Consider the following 20,485-nt stretch of genomic DNA (forward strand, 5'->3'; position numbering starts at 1 on the left):
CCCCCCCCCCCCCCCCCCCCCGCCCCGCCAAGCCAGTAGTGCTCTCTCTCTCTCTCTACCTGTCACCTGGTTATGTGGCCTCACATATGCTGTGCAATTTCCAGGTCTTGTAAGTAGGAAACTTTTATTTTTTCAGAGCTTTCTGATGGTTGTTGCTAAAAGGAATCTCGCAATCACAATAAGGACCACAACAGCTGGTCCAACCACAGCAATAGTTGAGACCAGCACAAAACAAATATTTAGTTTTCATTTTCCTTTGTTTTGGTCTGGTTAAGAAGATTTAATATGAATTGCAAATTCATCCTGGTATAAATTAAAACTAAATTTAATTTTAGCTCAAATAGAACAAAATTTGAAACCCTGATTCAATTGGAATAGCTATCTTCCATATTTTATGCAGTGTCCCCATTCATGCTTGAATTATATCTCCCCTTAGTCTTTCTCCTTCAGGTAAAATGATCTTGTTTTCTTTCACTTTCTTCAGAAGCTCTGGTTTTCATGTCTCAAATCATTTTTTTCCATTCATTGGAACTCTGGAACACTTGGGTTGCAGTCTCAAACAGGAAATGGAGTTAAAACCTATGCAGTGTTGGCTGTGGGCAGATTTTCTTGTCATTTTCACAAAAGTGGCTTTCATTTTTTGCCTATGTTTGCCTTTCTGCAGCACACCTTGACTTTACTGCTAGAGTATGAAATAAGTTATATAGAAAATCAACTAAGTTATAAAGTTTTCCCCTTCTGTTCCATTTTTAGTTCATCTTATTTATTGTCATTGTTTTAAATGGAACTCTGCTGTACGGAGCAAGCAGAGGGGAAGTATGAGAAAAAATCAGTTTTTCTTGGAGACAGAATATCAACAGACACAGGTGGAACCAAAGTATAATTAAAATTGGCATTTTTTAGTTTACTATTAAAAAATAACACCTCTTTGGAATTGAATTCATACTCTTGTTATTATAATATATGATGCAAAGAGGAAAAAGTTCTCTAAAACTAAGGCTGGAAGAAATGGCCTAGACCTTGACTCCACCCCTGTGAGCAACACCGCAGTCAACATTGGAGTCGTGGCTGATACGGGCAAGTGAGAACTTACCAGATATGAATGATCTCAAAATGAATTAGTTGTGCCTCAGGGACAAGGTATTTCCTCCCTTCTTTGCCACATTCTCAGTTAAACCAGAATAAGTCAAAAGCAGTGTGACTACATCAAAGAGCATGAGACTTCTAGAGGGTCAACTTCTGCTTCAAAGGAAGTCACCTGATGGCTGACCACTGAACACTAAAGCTCCTTGTCCAGTCTAGCACTTTGGACCAGTTAATTAAGTTTACTTTATCCAGCACTTACAAAGGACTAGAGGTACTAGAGGTGGAGAATGTCCATTTTTTAAGGTGCTTTTTTAAATTGGCTGTCCTTCTCTACTCCATGTAAAAATAGTTCCATCAATAAAAATGATTTTGCAATAGTAAAAAAATATCATTGTTTTAATTGACATGAATAGAGCTTATATAGTATATTCACATTTGAAAGCAATATACAGATATGTTCCATTTAATATCAATATACCATATTACAAATCACATAGGAAAAAAGAAATCTATTTTTTATTACGTAAATAGGAATATGTTAAAAATTAAGTCAGCCTCTAGGGAAAAATTTATCAACTACATCTAACAACATAGGAAAAAAAACCCCATGATATGCAGCTGCTTGGAGCCTGACAACAGCCTCCCAAGGAAAGTGATAGTAATGTGCATCAGCCCTTAAGGCTGATCATCCTCAGCAACGTCATCTGTCAGACTCTGGAAGGCAGATCCCCTGTGGGTATGTCAGTATTCTTGCTGACTCTATTAAATTACAACTATGTGAACTTCCCCATCATGGGTCATCTACTCTTTAGGTGCAAGAAATGTTGTATCTTGAGATTTTACACTATTCTAAGTATAACTGGAAAAGGCCTAATTAGAATGTTCAGCAGATACAGTACATCCTTTAGAAAAGCAAAATGAAAGTTAGCACCCACAAGGGAAGGGAAACACAAACTTTGAAGTGAACGAGATGGGGAAGGAAATAGCAAATAAAAAAGCAAATGAGTTTAATACAACTTTTCTCTCTGAAGGCTCTCTGAATCTGGCCATTTCATCATGCACGGAATGTGCTTCTGTAACTCTTCCTCAGGCGGAGCATTAGTAAAAGCTTTTCTTGGCAATTCTTCTTGGTCTTCCTTTTTCTACCCTTAGTTTGATAAATGTCTTTTCCTTTTGAGCTATTATTCCTCTGCTATAAAATATTTTCAGAAAGAAAAAAACACAATGAGCTGAGTAAGAGACTGGCTTGTAAAACACTAGCATTAGCAAAATAGCACTGCCTGTCATCCTTGGAAGGGTAAATTCTAGGTGGAGGCCACTGGAGAGGTAATGCCAAATTGCTAGAGATATTCTTGAAGCTAAATTAAAACATAACAAACTATTGTGTCATCAATATTAAAGGGTAAAACACTGCTGTGATTGTATGTTTCAGAAAGTACAGTCAAAACTAGTCCTCAGGGAAGCAAGCAACCTCACTTTTCTAGCATGGATCATCCTTCTGTATTCTGAGCACTTAACAATCATGTTTTAGAGCAAAAATGAGTAATAATATTCTGGTGACTGTCACGGTTTGACTCACACCCTGTAATCTCTTTTGCAGAATTGAACATTTTTTTTTTCTTTTTTCTTTTTCCCAAAGCGCATAATGATTTTGGTGGAGAATGAATCTGGTTTTAGTAACTCTGGAGAGGAAATAATCTGGTGACAGAGGGGAAAACAGAGGAGAGAAAAGGGGGAAGGTATTTAGTAGTATAGATTACCAAACTTCAAGTGTCTCTTACCTTTTCAAGAAATGACTTTTACATTAATTCCTTTATTTATGGGAATAAATGTGTTTTTTTGTAGATTCACTGTGAATGTGAAACAGGGTTAAAATTAACCAATTAACTCATAAAATGTTTACATGGGCTTTTAAGATTAGCATTAAACAAAGCTAGATAGAACTAAAGCAGACAGTAATAATAGTCCAAAACCATATTCTCTTTGAAATTTTATATTCATTCATTCACTTATATGTGCATGCATTTATTCAAAAATATTTGCTAGGAGTGAAGTGCCCATCTAAGAAAGATAACAAATGTGAGCAGACACATGCACGGTCCCTCCCTATGGAGCTTACAGTGTTGTGTGAAGAATTTGCAGTTTTATGAGTGACCATAACAGTGAAATTTTACATAGTCAAACTTCCCTCAGGAAGTGGTTTCAGGGGTGAGATCTAAAGAATTGGTAGGTGTTAAGTAGGCAAAGGGAAGGTCCATTGTAAGTAGAGAGAACAAGACATGAAAAAGCCCTGCAGAGGATGTACATGGTGAGCATGGGAACTATGGGAAAATCAGCTGGATTGGGCCAGATGGACCAAAAAGAGGATAATATAAGATGAGGTTGGAGAGGCAAGTAAAGGCCAGGTCATTTGAGGTCTCAGAGATTATATTAAGACTTTTTTTTTATATTAAGACATTTTAAAATTTTTTTCTAAGAGCAAAGTGAAGTAATTTATGGTTCATAAATGGGAGTAGACAGGATTGGAAGGAGGTATGAATATACAAAATCAGAATGTACTTTGGAAAATCACTAGGGCTACAAAATGAAACAAGATACAGTATCAGGAACACTGTATATGAATAGATTAAGACATTATTGCAGTAATAACTGAAGAGGTAGCCCCATTCTGGAACTGAGGAGGAAAACAGCCTGCCTTCAGGGTAATTCCTCCCTTTTCCTGGAGGATCACATGTGTTTATCGCCAGACAGTGCTATTGTCCTGACCCATAAAATCCCAGAAGTTCAATGGCCTTTCTTCATTTTGTCCCATTCCTGTCCCCTTTCGTCTAAGCTGGTGGTGCTTCTGCTGTTGTAACCCCATCTCTCTCCCTGGCTTCCTCAGAGAGGCTGATTAGATCCTTGAGTCACACCACAATCGCCTTATGGAATTACTGTCCAGGCCATCCTTAGTGTTTTCTCTAGAACACACTTTCTCATTTTTTTGCAATATGGATAGACTGAGAATTTTCCAGCTCTTTAAGTTCTCGTTTCTGTTGGCTTAACAACTTCTTTAATTAATCTCACTCCTCTCAGGTTTTACTATAAGCAGCAAGGAAAAACCAGGCCACACTACCAACACTTTGCTTAGAAATCTCCACAGCTAAATATCCAAGTTTGTCACTTACTGCTTTCCACAGAACATTAGAACACATCTTGGCCAAGTTCTGTGCTGCTATATAACAACGATTGCCTTTCCTTCAATTTCCAGACACATGTTTCTCATTTTCGTTTGAGACCTCATCAGAAGCACCTTTAACATCCATATTTCTACCAACAGTCTCTCCAGGTATCTAGGCTCTTTCTAGCATGCACCTCATAACTCTTCTGGTCTCTGCTCTTTACCCAGTTCCAAAGCCACTTCCATATTTTAGGCATTTATTGTAGCATCACCCCCTTCTTGGTACCAAAATCCGAATTAGTATGTTAGGGTTGCCCTAACAAAATGTCACAGATTGGGCGGCTTAAAGAGTGGAAATTTGTTTTCTCACAGTTCAGGAAGCTCTAAGTTCAAGATCAAGGTACCGCAGGATTGGTTTCTTCTGAGGCCTCTCTCCTTGGTTTGCAGATGTTCTCATTCTGTTCCCACATGATCTTTCTTCTGTGGGTATGCATCGCTGGTGTCTCTGTCCAAAGTTCCTCTTTTATAAGAACACCTGTTACATTGGGTTAAGGGCCTACCCATAAGACCTTGTTTAACCTTAATTACCTCTTTAAAGGCCCTGTCTCTAAACACAGTCACATTCTGAGGTACTGGGGGTTAGGGCTTCAACATATGAAATTGGAGGGGTCACAATCCAGCCCATAATAGGCCCCTTCCCATGCTTCTGCTTCACTCCGTAGTTCCTCACCAGGATATTCATCTGCTAGGCTGGTGCCCTTTTCATCTCCCCTGATCCCATTAGTCTTTTTATCTCACAGATGAACTCTACCTCTGACACTCCTGTTATCAATTGCTGTCAGGCTTTATATTCAGATATCCAATACATAAATCTAGAATTCTGATTTATTGTAATGAGAATGAGGTAAACTATGTGTATGTGTGTATGCGTATATAAAATGTTTATATATACACACACATAGAGAGAGTACCTATACTATTTGGGGGATTTAATAAGAGTCCTTAATTTTTTTCTCTAATTTCATGGATATCAATTATTTAAACAATACAAATTATATCAAGTGTTGGATAAGAATGTGATAACTTGAAGCTTCACTGCTGTTTACCTAAGTTCCTTGAATCAGACCATTTAGACATTGGTGCTGACATAGAAAGAACCGGGAGAGTGCTTCTCAAAGCGTGTTTAGAAAAATTGCATTAACCAGAACTACTTGGGATACTTGTTAAAAAATACACATTCCTAGGATCTTCAAGGTAAATTTAATTAGAATTTCTTGATATGGGGCCCAGGAGTCTGCATTTAAACCCAACCTCATCAGATGACTCTTAAATACATGAAACTAAGGAAAATTTGACTAGAATTTCCTTCACCCCTCTTCTTGGTGACAGAGACAGTCATATTGTGTATAGGGAAGACAGCCCTTTCTCTCTTACTAAAAGGAATAAAATACTGTAATGCAATTGGTACAAGTTTTGATAACATGGAATTGAAGTATGAAGAAAGGTCAGTTTGTTGATGCCCTTCAAGAATAAAAATTCTCTCTGAAATGTATATAAATAAAATCTAACTTTTATATATTCTTTTTCTATCAACTCTATTCTTTAATATAGAACATACCTTAAAGCTGTTTTATATATTTTTCAAATGATGTTTCTATAAAATGTATGTTACCAAAATATAAAAACAAGATTCTTTTTCTTTTTTCCTTGTAATTTGAGGTATGTTACATAACTTCTCTTAAAAAATTAACTCTATGTCGGTCCAGTCTTACCCTCATGGGATTTTGGCCCTCAGGACTCCCCATGGCTATCTCCAGATTTCTCGCAGTAAACTCACAATGGCTGTGGGGCAGCCTGCCAGTCCCCAGCTACCTGGCATGGAGCCCATAGAATGTACAACTGCAAAATCTGGTTTTGAGACAACTTAGAAAAATGATACTATATGGATGGAAAATACTTATAATCATGTGTTTTAAAGGTCATAATTTACATCAGTATAAACATCATCAACTAGGAATAGGAATATATCTATAATGATTTATATTTATAACCAGATACATATATTTCTACTGAATGATTAATTTATATATATGATTTTTCCATAGAATGGCATTATTATTTCTGAAACAAAACTAGAGGGAATGTCACAAATCACAGAGCATAAGACAGGTTAAAAAGTAAAAAGCAGCTTAAATAAATCTGGGTAAGGAGATGGGCTATCATTCATATAATCCATATCAAAAAAGCCTAATATTGAAGGAAAAGGAGAGAAGTTTCTGTTCAAATGATCAAGATCAAGACTACCTTTAATATAACAAAACTTCATTTGATTTCTTAACTGTTCCCTTCTAGTCCTTGAGACAAGCTTTTTCAGATTGCTGTGTTTTCACTTTAGAAAATGCCTAAACTACTAAATTCTCCTTAGATGTTACCATTGGGGAATAATGGATAAGTGGTTTGTTTCTTTCAAAGCCATCTAGGAGCCCTGAGCAGCCCCACCGCCAGCCTAGTTACCATCACACCCCAGGAGGAGCTGCTGCTGCCGGCCTGTCACCATCACCACAACCATGAGCAGGGAGGCCGAGACCCAGCAGCCAGTTGCGCCCTCAGTGCTGCCCACCCCAAGTCCATCACCACCCACAGTCATGCAAGGAACAGAGGCCAGGGCAACCTCACATAGGTAGCACCTGCTGTAGTGGGGAAGAAGGTCATCGTAACAAAGGTTTTGGTAACAGTAAAAGAGTTCAATGTAAGACATGGATATGGTTTCATCAATATGAATGACACCAAGGAAGATGTATTTGTGCATCCAACCACCATAAAGAAGAATGACCCCAGGAAGTACCTTCACAGTGTAGGAGATGGAGAGACTGTGGAGTTTGATGTTGTTGAAGGTAGGAAATGTGACAGGGCCTGGTGGAGTTCCAGTCCAAGTCAGTAAATATGCAGCAGACCATAACCATTACAGACACTCTCCATAAAGCAGGGGTCCACACAATTCCCAGCAGAACTGCCAGAAGAGTGAGAGTGGGGAAAAAAGCAGGATTAGCAAGTGCTCCAGAAGGCCAGGCCTAACAGCGCTGGCCCCATGGCAGGGACGCTTCCCACCTTACTACATGCAGAGACCCTGTGGGCTTGGACCACAGTCTTCCAGTCCCGCTGTGCAGGGAGAGCTGATGGGAGTTGCTGACAACCAGGGTGCAGGAGAACAAGGTAGACCACTGAGACAGAATATGCATTGGGATTGTAGGCCATGACTTCACAAGCGTCCTCCTCACCAAAGACAGCCTAGGGAGGACAGGAATGAAGAAGGTAAGGAAAATCGAGATAAGACCCAAGGTCAGCAGCCACCTCAATGTCAGTATCGACACTGAAATTCAATTACGAACATAGACACCAAGAAAACCCTAAACCACAAGATGGCAAAGAGACAAAGCAGCCAATTCACTAGCTAAGACTTCATGTGCTCCTGAGGTTTACCATCTGAACTATCATCTGCTTTAGTCATACAATAAGAAGAAATGAAATTCCAGCAATAAGAAATGAACAAAAGATTTGAGCTGAGGACCGTAAGTGCTCATTGACCAGATAAATAGAATTATCTGCATTATCTATGCTGCCTGGGGTTTTTATTATTTTTACCTAGACATCTCCTTTTGGCAACTACAAACTTTTTTTTTTAAGCCTGCTTTTTCTCAATACATCTTTAAAGGTTTTTAAATTGTTTCATATATGCTCAAGTTGCGATTTTTAAGAACGTCATTTTTAATTTGTAATAAAAATTTACAACTTGACTTTTTTTTAAAAAAAATCAACAAATGGCAAGCATCTGTTAATAAGTCTTAAAAAAGAAAAAAATAAAAGCCATGTATCAAGTTGTCCAGGGCTGATAGTGACTCAGGGAATATCAGTAAGCAACTGATACTGATTGGGAGAAACTACAGCTTGGCAGCTGAAAGAAAAAGCAAACGGTGTCTTATGAACCACAGTGGCTAAGGGGGTATTTATAGAATTTCTCCAAATTATCTTATTACTTAGAGAATTGTATTTAGAGCAGTTTCTAGAGTTTTTAGTGATATATAAAATAAACTTAAATAAATGTAAGGATTGTTATTATTTACTTGATGGTACTTTCTTTTGAAAGAAATTAGAAAACATCAAAAAAAGAATGTTGACATGAAATAGAAGACACGGAGAAAACAAGACTCCAAGGGAGTAAGTCAATACATCTTCAGCTCAGGGCGCCTGGGTGGCTCAGTCGTTGAGCATCTGCCTTCAGCTCAGGTCATGATCCCAGGGTCCTGGGATCAAGTCCCACATCGGGCTCCCTGCTCAGCGGAAAGCCTGCTTCTCCCTCTCCCACTCCCCCTGCTTGTGTTCCGTCTCTCACTATCTCTCTCACTGTCAAATAAATAAATAAAATCTTTAAAAAAAATACATCTTCTGCTCCGAAAATAGGACAAGTATATGTCATAATTCTTATTCTACATGGAGTTAGGGACTAAAAAACAGAGAAGTATAATGGTTGTTTATGTTCAGATAAGCAGTACATATATAATATCTAGAAATTTGATTTACTATAATAAAAATAAGAGAACTTACATGGGTATATGTATATGTCTATCACATGGAGATATCTATCTCAGTATTATACATATAAACTATCTCCATTGTTTTCTAATTTTCAAATGGACTTAATAAAAATCTCAATTCTGCCTCTGATACCATGGATAATAGCAATTATCTAAGCAACTAGGGCACTGCATTGTTTCTTTACAATGATTCATACATACCTGAATGAATCTCCAGGTATGATGTCTGCAATTTATCTGAACACAGACCAGTGCTGCAACCAGGTAAATGAATGGTTCTAAGCCCATGGTCTAAATGACCGGGCTATTCATCCCACTTCCATTATACTATTTTTTCCTCTAGTTGCACCTGGCCTACAGCACATTACCTCCCGTCTTAGTCTGTTTGGGCTGCTATAACAAAGCACCACAGACTGGGTAGCTTACAAATAACAGAAATTCATTTCTCACAGTTCTAGAGGCTGGGAGTCTGAGATCAGGGTGCCAGCATGGTTGGGGAAAGACCCTCTTTTGGCTTACATACTTTTTGTTGTATGCTTACATGATAGAAGAGGCTACGGAGCACTGTGGACTTTTTATAAAGTCTTTTAAAAGATCACTAATCCCGTGCATGAGGGCTCTACCCTCAAGACCTAATAATCTCCTAAAGGCCCCATCTAATAATACCATCACTTTGGGTGTTAGAATTTCAACATACAAATTTTGGGGAGAGATACAAATATTCTGGCCATAGCATTCCCTTTATGGAGTTGAGTGCTCCTAGGGAAAAGAATGTTGGCAAGTGACCCAGTCCAAGTTCCTTGTTAACTAGACATTTGGGCATGTAAACTATTGATATTTTCTAGGAGGAAGAGAATTTATCCGTAAAATGTACTTCGTAGGATATTCTAGCTAAGGGTCAACTATAGAACCCAGGGTCCATGAGGCTTACTTAGCTCCCTGTCAGTGATACAGTGCTGGAGATACTAAATGGAGATGTTTCATAATTTAAATGTTTCCAGGGCATGGGGTTTATCCCAGGATCCTCATCCAGAGACTTTGTCTACAATTCTTGGCTAGACGTACATGCCTAAGGTGTTTAGACAGGATCTGGGAAGCTGCCTTTGGTGTGTGACACTGCTCTCTCTACTAGGAACTTTTTTTTGACATTATTTAGTAAAGCTGCACACCAGGTAAGATCTCTGATTCTTGTTAAATCTGATTAGAAAATCCATTCTTTTATGTTAGCTGACTACCCTCAAGAGATTTTTCTGTTAACAAGTATAGATTTTAAGATTGTTTTTAACTCATTATATTAACAAAGTAAAAACAGGCTGCATTTCTTCATAACCGCCTTCTAACAAAGTGGATATGAAGGCCTTTTTTACTGCTGAGCGCTTTGATGGACTGGGATAGATCAATTTAGAGGAGAAACTTAGAAGTCCTGAATCTATACACTCACTGAATAACATGAACATTGATTTGTAATGATCAATTCAAAGTGATATGATGGTAAAAATAGTGTCTTATAATCTTACTAAATAAAAAAGATGACTGGATTCCAGCCAATAATTAATAGATAGGTAGATAGATAGCAAAAGCAAGATAATTAGTTGGCATCAGACTTCTAAAAAAAACCACATACAAAATAATGCACCAGTAGAACAGCATTTTAAAATAATCCAAGGAAAGAAAGTGTAAATCATGGATTTTATAGTCAGCTAAGTTTTCATTCAAGGATCAATAGTGAAAAACAGTTTTAAATACTCATGGAATCCAACTAAGAGATGAATTGGGACATTTCAGCAATAGGATTACTGGTGAGCTTTTAGTATATTGTAGATTTAACACTAAAAGATGAGGTGGATGGTGAAATAATAATGTTTTATGATGTGCTACCTAGAATGTGTTGTATGTTCTGACAGAGTAGAAATAATGCAACTAAAAATGACAGGAGAAGAGAAGGTAGAGGGAAGTTATTGTTGTGTAGACAATAGTTTGGAGTTAAAAGTATGTCATTAAAACTGCAAACAACGTAGTAACGTGATAAAAAAAAAAGCAGGGAAATTAAAGAATTTTAAAAATAAGTAAAAAGCCAGCCCATAGAACAAAAATTCAGTCCTTCCTAAACACTAAAAGAATTTTTTTAAAAGAGCCCCTAAACCATTTCATATAGAGTAATATAGCAAATATAACATAATATACATAGTAATTATTACATAAAATAATATGATGAGTTGCAATTAAACATTTCACATATTAATAAACATGAATGAATGACTTAAATCATCTATTAAAAAGGAAACAATTTTCAATTTGGCTGACAAAGCAAAACCCAAATATATTCTGAATGAAAGACACATACTTAAAATACTTTGGAAAAGCTAAATAAAAAAGATGGGCAAAGACAAACCAGGCTTCTAGAAATAATAATAAAGCAAACCAATACTGATATCAAACAAAATAAACTTCAAACTAGACTGTGTTAAATATGACAGAGAATTGTTTTTAATGCTAAAAGCCTCAGTTCACAGCAAATACCTAATAATTGTGAATATCTATGCACCAAAATCATACAGCAATGCCTTGGTAAGCAAAAACTACAAGAGATAAAAAGACACAGAAAGAAACATATTAACCTTAGGAAATATTAATACATCAGAATTAGTGTGAGATAAATGAAGTAGACACAAGGGCAGGATACAGAAGTCCTACAGAACCTAACCAATAAAGGAGATATTATGTATACATGGAAATTTACACCCTGGAAAATCAAGATTATGCCTTCTCAGGTACTCATGGGACAATTGTAAAATCTGATCATATATTAAGTCACAAAAAATAAATTTCATAATTAAAAAATGTTACAAGTAAAAATTTAATACATAAAAACTAGAAATTGTTTAAAATATTAAAGATTAAAAGATTATTGTAACTAGAAATAAAAAATGTTTATTAAACAATTCTTGAGTGAATGTGGAAATACAAAATAAAACTAAAGAACATTAAAAAGAATAAAAACGAAAACACTAAGACACATGTACATATGTGTGTGTATATATACATGTATAAAATAATCTATGAGACATGAAGCAATAAAATAAATTATATAGCCTTAAACACTATCAATCAAAGAATATGTCTAAATTAATAAGTTCTCTGCTTCAAAATCTAGAAATATGAAAAAAGAAACTAAACCAACAGAAAACACAAAGAAGGTAAGTAGAATTTAATGCAGTTCTGACTTAAGAATGTTAATGTTTCACAGACTCAGAAAAAAAAAGAAATGAATAAAATAAGGAAGGGTAGAAAATCCTACTATTGAACACAAACAGAAAGAAATGACTCAGCATATTTCAAATAAATAACATTTGGGTAAGTAACACCAACTAATGGGAGATGGGAAATTTCATCTAACTGAAATAACTGTTAAACATGGTAGGGTAGTAGGTGGACTATACACCTTCAGGCTAAAGACAAAAAGAACTCTAAACAAATATTGAATGCTAATTAGTAGGCTTCCTTTCTTGGAGACCTGGGTTAGTAATAGTGAAACTATTTTCTGTACATTATAAGATTGAACATATAAATAAATATATTATAGATACCTGGGGCTGTGTTTGTCATTGGCCGATAAGAGAATTTTAGACATGGAAAAGGAGGAAAATAGAATGAATTTTGTCATTGGATTGGAATTAGAGATATCAGTGTGAATCCATAATTTTTAATATAGTTAGTTTGCTGTATAGATACAGGGTTGTGTGTGTGCGCGTATGATCATCTTTATATCTATTTCTAGCTCAGTTTACTGAGAAGGACTAGGAGCAATGACCCCTCCCCCCACCCCATAGTCATGACAACAAGTAGAACCCAGATCTTGATCTCTAATAGCATTCTCCATTAAAAGTAACCAGGGCTTCTAGAAGAAAAGGCTGATTCCAGTGTTATAGCAAGAAGAGTATAAGATGAGCCTGAAATCTCTTGTGCTAGAAGTGAGGGAGGTGCTCAGAGAATAATACTGGACATTCAAAAGGACACTGCTCACCACAGAGGAGCTTTCATTAGCCAAGAATGGAACAATTTGAGTATTAAAATCATGACATAAAAATATAACTCATTGAATAAAAGAGAAATACATGAATTCACTTTGATATAAATTTTTAAAAAATGAGGGAAGAAGGGAAAAGTCTTCCATTCAGTAGAAACCGAACTGATAAATGAAGAAATGATGGAGTTAGGAAATCACTATCAACAACCATCATAATAACAATCAAAGAAAGTGAGAATTATCAGTGGATGCTAAAATGAGTAAGTGAATTTTTTAGAAGACGCAGAATATTTACAGTCTCAAAGTAACAAGATAATTATTAATTACAAAGTAAAATAATAGTCTAAGACTTAGCAGAATCGAAAGACTTAGCAGAGTCCAAATGCCAAAATTAACATCACCAGTAATGATACAGATCAACAACATGTGCCTCCTGATATAATTCTCTGAAAAGATCATTACTTCTGAGGTATTCCTGTTCAAGTTTCATAAGCTGAATTTAAGCAAGAGGAAATATCAGACAAACCCAAATTGAGGGACACTCTATGAATAGCTGGCTTGTACTGTTCCAAAATGTCAATATTATGAAATACAAAGACAGAATGAGAAACTATTCCAGATGAAAAGGAACTAAAAATACAACTGAATGAAAACACATGATCTTAAATTTTCTTTTGTTATATAGGCATTGGTGCCGTTGGAAAAATTTGAATAAAGTCTGTAGATTAGATATTGTATCAATACCAGCTTACTGATGTGGATAATTTCCCTATGGTTGTTTAAAAGAATAGCCTTGTTTTTAGGTATTACACAATGAACTATTTGTGGGTTAAGGGATATTATGCCTACTATCAATTCTCAAATGTTTTGGAAAAACATATATGCATGTATATATTCAGAAAGAGGGAAAGGGATAAAGCAGATACAGTACAATGTTCACTTGGGGAACTTGGGTGAAGTGTATATTGTATTATTATTGTAACTTTTCAGGAGGACTGAAACTATGTCTATATGAATGAATGAATAAATACATAAGTGAATGAATAAATAAAACCTTTCATCACCTCCCCTGCTACCGTCTTGTTCCAAGTCTACCAAAGTCTTCTGCCTGGATCATTGTCCTCTGCCTCCTTTCAGGCTATTCTCAACAGGATAGCCAGCGAAATCCTCTGAAAGTATAAATCAGATCATGTCACTGCTCTGCAGATAGCTATACTGAGGACCCTGGAGCCCTTTTGACACTGTACTGAAATAACTTGTTCACATATCTTTTTCAACCACTAAACTGTAAATTCCATAAGAAAAGTATTACATTTTATTATGCTTGCCTCATGTCCCCTTGCCCATACCTACACACCTACCAGAGTCCTGACACTCCATAAATGTTTATCTATCTGAAACTCTTTTCATGGCACAGAAATGTGCTTCCTGTTGATATTTTCTCTGATCTCTAAATAAGTAGTACCTTTCTGATTCTTTGTATAAAAGAAAGGTGTCCTGTGTCATGGATATTTCTGTTCCTGAGGCTTAGATTATGCCAGAAGAAGGAAAGAAAAGAACCATTGAATATTTGTTCATCCATTGCTTTTATATCTCAAATTTGCCCAACCAGAAACCCTTGTTCTACTTTAAAAGTACATTAACATAAAAAATTAATATAGACTTAAGGGTTTTATTTTATTTTTGTCTTTTCTAAATTCCTCATTTTCTTATAACTTTAGGATTTGATTTTTACCAAGGGCTTACAACATGTAATATCCCTAGACTTTGTCAAACTGTGAATCTAGTTGTGCTTCCAGATGACGGTGGCACTTTAAATTCTCCCTAGCTTTGCTCTAGATGGTAGAAACACATCATCCTCTGGCAAAGTCTCCTTTTTTTCTCTAAACTGGCCCAGGCTCCAAGCAGCTGTTATTACTGCTTCTCTGTTACTGATACAAGTGATCATTATATCTCCTCAATATGCCCATAAATTTTCAGCTCCCTATTATTCATTCTGCATTTCATGGCTGTGTTCACTTGTAACTATTGACAAAAATGATTAATTATGGAAGTAGCAACAGATTCACCATTTGTAAAATATATGCTAACACTAACAGTGTATTTGGGAGGGGAACATAAAGAGCTAACTTTTGAAGATTCTGTTTCTATAATGCTGGACAAAGTGAGACACATATGGGCCAAGAGGGGTGGATTAAAGCCAAAAGGCCACTAGTCACCCTTGCTTAATTTCTGTGGAATATTCCTGGACCTTTTGCTTTGTCCAGCAGACATGAGAAACTTGATTCAAGGGTTTCCACTTGGCTTGGTATGGGTCTCCCGCTCAACACACCTTGAGACAAATACTGTGAAAGTCATTTACTTGGGATGTGAATTCCAAAAGCACACACAAGGGAATGGGGAAAGTGAAACAAAGAGGGGAGAAGCCAGGAAAGGATGTGCTATGGGTGCCCCGTGAGCAGTTAGGATCAGGACCCTGAGGTCCCACTGAGGACACTATGAGGAACCATATAAAACATGCTTCACAGCTGTCCCCCTGGGGGACAGTATCCTAAACTATTTATCCCGTACTTCCATCTGTCCCCAAGAGGCATGGACTTGAGCCTAGTGAACTGTGGCATCTGAGAAAAACCCTCAGAGAAGGAAACCTCAGAGAGATGAAGATGGAACTCTTGAGGTAGGAAGTTGAGAACGGCCCTGGGAACTGTCCAGCAAGGCTGCGGGTGAATGTGAGGTTATGGGGAGGACAGCAATGGCATCTGCTACAGTCTCCTAGCTTTATTTTACTGGCTGACCCAGTACAAATGCATCATCTCTGAACACAGAGCTGTTCAATGAACACTGGTAGAATCAAATTCACTTGAAAAGTGTTAAGTCATTGATAGAAATCTTTGTATTTTTAGTATTGATTTCAGACTTCAAATTCATAACCATGGCACTAAGAAACCAGCACTTCTTTATACAACACATTTAAATTAATACACAAATTGACAAAGGTTATTTGCAAGGTCAATCTATAATTCCAAAATAATAAATAAAAATAAATGTGTTATTAATAAATTATATGTTTTTCTATTTTTCCTTTCTGAGTGACTACTGTGTTTCCTCTTTGAAGATTTAGATTAGAAGGGAAAAGCGAGAGTGAAATGTGAGTGAGTCTTGTCTGTGGGGCATTTCCACATTTTCCAAGTTCCTGCTCATTTTCTCTTCTCTTTCTTTTCCTTTTTGTGTGTATGTGTGTGTTTCTTTCTTTCTTTTTTTTAAGCACGTTCTCCTCTTTGCTATCATTCTAGTCCAAGCTACTGCCATCTTTTGCATAAGTGGAGTACAATAGCCACACATGATGTTTTTGCATCCACCACTGCTTTTCCCTCTCCATAACCTTTAGACTAATAAGAGGTAAAATCATTTATTTTGCTCAAAATTTTCTAATAGCTTCCGATTTCACCCTGAGTAAAGACTAATGTCATCAAAATGACTTCCAAGATAATGTAACTTGCCCTCACTCCCTGCCTACCAACACTTCCCTGGCTTCATTTCATATTTTCAAATTGCTGTTCCCCTTACTCATCCACCCAAGTTACTCCTTGCTTGTTCCTCAAAGCAACACTGGACATGCTCCCACCCCAGGGTTTTTGTACTTGCATTTTTTCCTCTGGAATACTCTTCCTCCAGATATCTACAGTGCTCCCTCCCTATCTTCTTTAGGCCTTTGCTCAAATTGTATCTTAATTGCTATTGCAATAACTCTCTTCCCTACCAGCCAAATATTTCTTATCTTATTTCTCTGATTTTTTTCCTCTACAACATGTATCATCATCTAACATACTAGTTTTCCTTCTCATTTATTTTTTTATCTGCCTCTCTCCCACAGCAGAGACTTTTGTCTATTTTATTTTTATATTTTGATTTCTGCATTATAGAACTTAGACTAGTGCTTGCTACACAGTAGGCATTTAATACTTACGTGTTGATTGACCATATTACATTCAGTAGCAGAAATTTGTGTGTTTATCTATATCTATACACATGATTTTTTTAAATAACAAAATTCCATTTCATATGTAATATAGAAATAATAAAATTATCCAGGATACCAGAAAAAGCAATTTCAGTTTCACTGCATCAGAGATATAGAGAATTCTTATTGAAGAATACTCTTCTTTTTTATATGTATTAACATTTTATCAAATGCAAATTAAATCAAATCTTGGTTTGAGGCACTTAATATGAAACTATAATTGGATATCAAGATATATGAAGTATCCACAAAAATGCAGAAAGAGACTAAAGCATGCAAACACATTAAAAAATACTAATGGACACCCCCTCCAATTTCCCCCCTTCATTATTCCCCTCCTGCTATTTTCTTTTTCTTCTTCTTCTTCTTTTTTTTTTTTAACATATAATGTATTATTTGTTTCAGAGGTACAGGTCTTTGATTCAACAGTCGGAGGGGGAGACAAACCATGAGAGACTATGGACTTTGAAAAACAAACTGAGGGTTCTAGAGGGGAGGGGGGTGGGGATGGGTTGGCCTGGTGATGGGTATTAAAGTGGGCACATTCGGCATGAAGCACTGGGTGTTATATGCAAACAATGAATCATGGAACACTATATCAAAAACTAATGATGTAATGTATGGTGATTAACATAACATAATAAAAAAAGAAAAAAATACTAATGGACAACCTAATGCCTATTTGCTAAGCTGGGAATTCTATTCAGGCTTTAGCACATCAGGATGTAGCTTTGCATCATGGAATAGTGAGTGACTGAAAAGGCAAAGAAGATATTTCCTACATTCCTCACCATTTGCCCACTGACCCCTAGTCCTATGGTCTCTATAAACTAAGACATTTGATAGAGGTGTGATGGGTATTAAGGAGGGCATGTGTGGTGATGAGCTCTGGGTATTATATGCAACTGACGAATCATGGAACACTACATCAAAAACTAATGATGTATTATATGTTGACTAATTGAACATAATAAAAAAAATAAATTTAAGAAAAAAAGCAAGAACTGACTGAACAGTGGCATGACCCCTACTTGAAGTAGATGGAACTTTAACCAGATATCCAAAGTCCAAAGATACCCAGCCTTTAGACAGACGGGGATTTGGGAATTAGCAACAACAGACCAAAATGGGGAAAGGCTGAGTGGAAAAAAAGGAGAATGAAGTTGCTTCCTTTAACAAGACTCAAAGAGATTTCCCTTTTGGAATCAAGCATTTATGTTGTATACTACATAGTTAGGATCTGTTTCACAGCTCTATGTTCTCTTTCATTGATTGAGTTGTCAATCTTTCTTCAGTTTTATATTTCATAGTATTTTTTAATTTTATTTTAATACCTAGTAAGCTAGTTTTCCTTATCAACCTTTGTTGTTGTTTTCTCAGTTTCATCAATTGCTCTTCCAGATATAAAGGTTAGAATCACTTTGTCAATTTCCCAAAACACTCAAAGCAAAAATATTATCAGGATCTTCCTTAGAATTTCATTAAACCTATATATTAGTTTATAAAGAAGTTTAAGTGTATGTTTGTCTCTTGTGATCAAAGAACTTGGCATGTCCTTATATGTATGTTAACATTTATTTGCCTCTCATCATTATGCAGTTTTATTCTTATATATTACACAAAATTTTTGTTTTTAGGGTATATGTTTTATTTATGTGGTGAATTTGCATTTTTAACTTTTGTTTTTGTTTTGCCAGCAGAGAAGACACCTACTGACTTTTTTATTTAATTGTATTGGGCTACTTTATGACATTTTAATTAGTTCTAAAACTCTGGGTTGATTCTTGGTTCTTCAGGATTTTCTAAATAGGTTACTGGAAATAATTATCTTTTAATCTCTCTCTCTAGATTTTTTCTATGTTACTGAAATAGTAAAATGATAAATAATAGTGAGGCAAAGGCAAAACAGGTCTTAGTATTGTTTGTTAATGACTTTCCAAAGAAGCAGGTTTTAGATCAACAAATTCTATTTTCTCTTCCCCCATTAAATTATTCTTTAGTCTTTATTATTTTTAACTGCTATTTTAGTTAATTTCATTGTATTATTCCTAATATTGTAAAGTGACTATTTATTTTTAGGCTTTCTTAAGCAGTAATAAAATCATTTAACACTATGACTTTCTCCTAAGTATATTTTTGGTTGTTGCTCATAAATCTTATCATAAAGTGAACTCCTTATTGTAATTTTAAGATGCTGTTACTCTTTGACCCATAAATAACTCAGGAGGAACATACACACATATACATGTTTAAGTATTAAATGTTTTTCTTTGGTTTATAGGCCTTCATAAGTACTATGGTTTGTGGGTTCCTTTTCATTGTTGAATTATGCTTTCTTATTACATTCATTCAGTATCTAATAAGTCAGCTTTAACCATTTGGCATTATTTGGGTTTTGATGTGTGTATCCTTTAGGATTCATGAACATAAGCATCAGAAATTTATTTTGCTAACTACTACCCCCTCACTCCCCCCAAAAGAGAAAAAAAATTAGTTTGTCAAAAAATAAAAATAAAAAAACTAAAGGAAGCTAAGTAACAGTAAACACTGTCAAATTCCTGAGACCATCTGGCTAAGACACTTCTAAATATGGACTTTCAGCAATACTTCAACCACAAACAATTTCCTACTTGGCCCTCTGCTTTTGCATTATTCCCTCCAAATTCAAAGTTCTAGATGGACACGCCCACTTGCTAACTTCCCAGAAACCACAAAAACAAACTAACAAAAATGAACAACAACAAACAAAAAAATAGACGTTTTCAGTCCTACCTTATGACAAATTTCATATATTGCTAGTTTTCCCCAGACAAGAATATTTTTTGGCTGCTAGGCAGTCAAATAAATAACAAATGCCCATTTGATTATATCTTTTACAGAACGTTATAATTTAATTTTGTTGTATGACTAAATTTGAAATGGTTTTGCTTTTAAATAGAGAACACATAAATGCCAGAAACTGAAGTATCTGAATTTATATCATGTTCTAAGAATCCAGGTAATCTGTGTATGTGAGAAAGAGGGGGGCACACAAGGTAGGTTGTCTTCTTTTCCAGTATTTTCTTCATTGAATAGAAGGCTTGAGTATAATTAATGGTCAAAAAAATTATTATATGGAGTGTTCATGATTATCCATTAGAAATGCATTTTAATTAACTGCTAATTTTCTGGTGCTGTAGATCTACATAACAAGAGATGTAGTTTTGCCTTACGCTGATCACAACCACAGTAGGATGCCAGAAACACTTGCCAAAAGATGCTGCATTTAATTTCTAGTTTCATCAATGGTACCTAAAAATGATAATTAACATGTAGTGCTATAATGAATTCAAAGTCAAGACTGTCTTGAAGTACAGCCAAGTCATCATTATTGAAGCTTTAATGGGTTGAATGCATAAAAGAATAAATAACAAGTGACAAGCTTATTCCTAAGTAATTTCTATATGTTAAACTGAAATTAGGGGACTACAAGCAAGATAGGTCAAATAAACACCATAGGGATGGTGGAATTACAAACTGATGCAATGAATTATAGTCACTGGGTTCTTGAAAGTGACAGCAACAGACAAAACACTGGGTAAAGCAATCTTCAATGGACT

At 35.8% G+C, this 20,485-nt stretch overlaps 1 protein-coding gene and 1 pseudogene across 5 annotated transcripts in view; one reads left to right on the plus strand and one right to left on the minus strand.

Annotated features, from left to right (window-relative positions):
• The window catches only part of SPAG16 (sperm associated antigen 16), a 952,656-nt gene that overhangs the window by 352,168 nt on the left and 580,003 nt on the right, over nucleotides 1-20,485 (minus strand). The gene's annotated exons all lie outside the window — the stretch shown is intronic.
• On the plus strand, nucleotides 6,814-7,697 carry LOC141374519 (Y-box-binding protein 1-like; annotated as a pseudogene).

This window comes from Callorhinus ursinus, unplaced genomic scaffold, assembly GCF_003265705.2.
Source record: "Callorhinus ursinus isolate GAN/ISIS: 27379988/994484 unplaced genomic scaffold, GSC_fseal_2.0 scaffold2, whole genome shotgun sequence".
In the NCBI taxonomy this organism is placed as follows: Eukaryota; Metazoa; Chordata; class Mammalia; order Carnivora; family Otariidae; genus Callorhinus; species Callorhinus ursinus.